This window comes from Colobus angolensis, unplaced genomic scaffold (assembly GCF_000951035.1).
Source record: "Colobus angolensis palliatus isolate OR3802 unplaced genomic scaffold, Cang.pa_1.0 Scaffold83, whole genome shotgun sequence".
Lineage (NCBI taxonomy): Eukaryota > Metazoa > Chordata > Mammalia > Primates > Cercopithecidae > Colobus > Colobus angolensis.
Window position 1 is genome coordinate 1281789 of NW_012122154.1, and position 3108 is coordinate 1284896.

Below are 3108 nucleotides of genomic sequence, written 5' to 3' on the forward strand. Positions count from 1 at the left end.
TTCACTGTGTTAGCCAGGATGGTCTCGACCTCCTGACCTCATGATCCGCCCACCTCAGCCTCCCAAAGTGCTGGGATTACAAGTGTGAATCACCATGCCCAGCCTAAAAAAATATTTTTAAAATTAGCCAGGTGTGGGCTCAGCGTGGTGGCTCATGCCTGTAATCCCAGCACTTTTGGGAGGCCGAGGCGGGCAGATCACCTGAGGTCGGGAGTTTGAGACCAGCCTGGCCAACATGCAGAAACCCCGTCTCTACTAAAAATATAAAAATTAGCTGGGCATGGTGGTGCATGTCTGTAATCCCAGCTACTCGGGAGGCTGAGACAGGAGAATCCCTTGAACCCAGGAGGCGGAGGTTGCAGTGAGCCGAGATCGTGCCATTGCACTCAAGTCTGGGCAACAAGAGTGAAACTCCGCCTCAAAAATAAATAAATAAATAAATAAAAGCCAGGTGTAGTGGTGAGTGCCTGTGGTTCCAGCTACTCCAGAAGCTGAGGTGGGAGGATGACTTGAACCCACGAGTTCAAGACCAGCGTGGGGAACATAGCAAGACATCCCCCCGCCCATCTCTATAAAAATAAAAAGATTAGCCAGGTGTAGTGGTGTGTGCCTGTGGTCCCAGCTACTCTGGAGGCTGAGGTGGGAGGATCACCTGAGCCCAGGAGGTTGAAGCTTCAGTGAGCAGTGATCACACCACTGCACTCCAGGCTGGGTGATGGAGTGAGACCCTGTCTCAAACAAACAAACAAAAAAAACCTCAGGACATCTGGCTACCATGGGCCAACATTTCATCTGGCAATAATTGGCAATCAGCTGGGGCTGGGTGGCCACTGTCCTCTTTACACGGGATCTGCTCTGCACTCTGCTTTGCTGTCACACGTTTCTTGATCATCTCCCGACACCCGGCTAGCTTCCCTTGTTTGAAATTTTTGTCTGGTCTCTGTGGGTATTTGAGTTCCCAAAACTTGAGTGTCCATCAGAACTACCTGAGATCCTATTAAAATGCAGATTCTGCCAGGCGCGGAGGCTCAAAAAAATAAAAAAATAAAAAGCAGATTCCTGGGCCTTACCCAATTTGGAATGTCCGGGGCGGAGCCCAAGGGTTGAGTTTGCCACCCGTGCCTTACCTAACAGTGTGTTCCCAGGTCCCTGTGCCCAACAGGTGCTTTTTGGGCCCAGTAATGTCTGCTTCTGCTCGCAGGCATGGGTCTGTCAACATCTCTGTTTCTGTCTCTCTGCAGGCTGTCTCTCAAGGTGGTCTCTTCCGCTACTAGCAACTCAAAAATCCCAACAGCACTCCCTATCCTTCCCCTGACCCCAGACCGCTGCCAAGCCTGTTCTCCCCCATTACAACATGGTCTCACTCAGGGCCTGGACTGCTCCAAAACTCACCCAGGTCTCCAGCTCTCCTCTACCACCCAACACCCTGGGCTCACTTTTGGATAGGAAATAAACTCTTTATTCTTGTAGTTGTTGGCTCTGGGTGTTTCTGGGAGTTAGTCTGAGAGCCCCAGGGCTTTGGAGGAGCCAACACAGCAATCATTCCCCACCCTCACCCCTGCTGCACCCCAGAGCCCTGTTGCTATCTTTAGGAAGGGCAGAGGCACCAGCCAATCTACTTGGCACCACATTCACACCGCCAGGGGCCCCAGGGATGAGGGAAAAACTTAATTAGTCACTATGAGCCTATTATACCCCCTTCTCTCCCCTGCACACCAGTCACAGCCATATACACACACACTATGTGGGAAGGACAGAGCCCTGACTTTGGTCCACCTCCAGCCTTGGAAAGGTGGGCCCAGGGGACTACCCATCCCTCCTATATAAGGAACTGTTCAAGAGCTGGGTATGGCAAGGGGGCTGGGGGAAGAGCTTGTCACCAGCCAGAACCTGCTAGGAATCCCACTCTGCCCCATCCCCTCTGTCCTCCCAACAAGCCATCTCTTCCCTCTTCCTTTTCACTTCTCATGATCACTGGCGTGGAAGGGGGTATTGTGTGTTACGGATGTAAGAAAGAGATGCCCTGGTGACTAGATGGAACTAGATGTGGGCACAGTTTTGTGGCAGGTTGTCCAAGGCAGGTAAATTCTCCAGCTGAGGCTCCAAGATATGCCTGGTGTTGGCCAGTGTCATAGGCGTAATGGCCACAGCTGTCCCCGGTGAGCTTTGATTCCACACAGGTTTTCAGTAGTGTCCCTGGAGGGTGAGATGCAAAAGAAGAGGAGGTACTGGTCTGTGTTGAGAGGTAAGGGTGGGAGGAATCAGGAGCGGGCCCCATCCATATTGAGAGGAGCAGAAGAAACAAATATTCCTGATCCATATGGGGGGGGTGCAGAGTGGGGGTGGTTCTAGTCTTTATTTACGGATGGAGAGGGCCCAGGCAGAGATTGTCCAGCTCTGTATTCCGTGTCAGAGAGAGGAGCTGACCCTGGCTGGGAGCAGGGGAAGGCAGAGGCAGAGATGGTCTTTGTGCCGGCCCCCCGCACACACCAAGTAGGAGGTGGTGGCAGAAGCTCTCCGTTTGATCTCACCCAGCATCCTGTAGAGAACCCTTCCTACAGCGCTTTCATCGCCTTCCCCATCACAGACGCCCCCAGCAATCGGGCTTCCCAAGCTGACTTGGCTGGAAAGTGCAGACAGGGGCTTCTCCAGATCGGCAAGTTCAAAGGACTGAGGCCTCGCGTGCATATTCATCTGCACCATGTTTCTTCTTTCCCAATTCTGCACACACAGTCCTCTGCCTTCTTCCAACGCTCCACCACCCGCCTTCCCACGGGGCGTCCGGAACCCGCGGTGACGCGGGTGGCAGGCTTGGCCTTAAAAAGTTCCCGGCCATAGGCTGGGCGCGGTGGCTCAGGCCTGTAATCTCAGCACTTTGAGAGGCCGAAGAGGGCGGATCACCTGAGGTCAGGAGTTCGAGACCAGCCTGGCCAATATGGCGAAACCCCGTCTCTACTAAAAATACAAAAATTAGCCGGGCGTGGTGGTGCGTGCCTGTAATCCCAGCTACTCGGGAGGCTGAGGCAGGAGAATCGCTTGAACCTGGGAAGCGGAGGTTGCAGTGAACCAAAATCGCGCCATTGCACTCCAGCCTGGGGGACAGGGCAA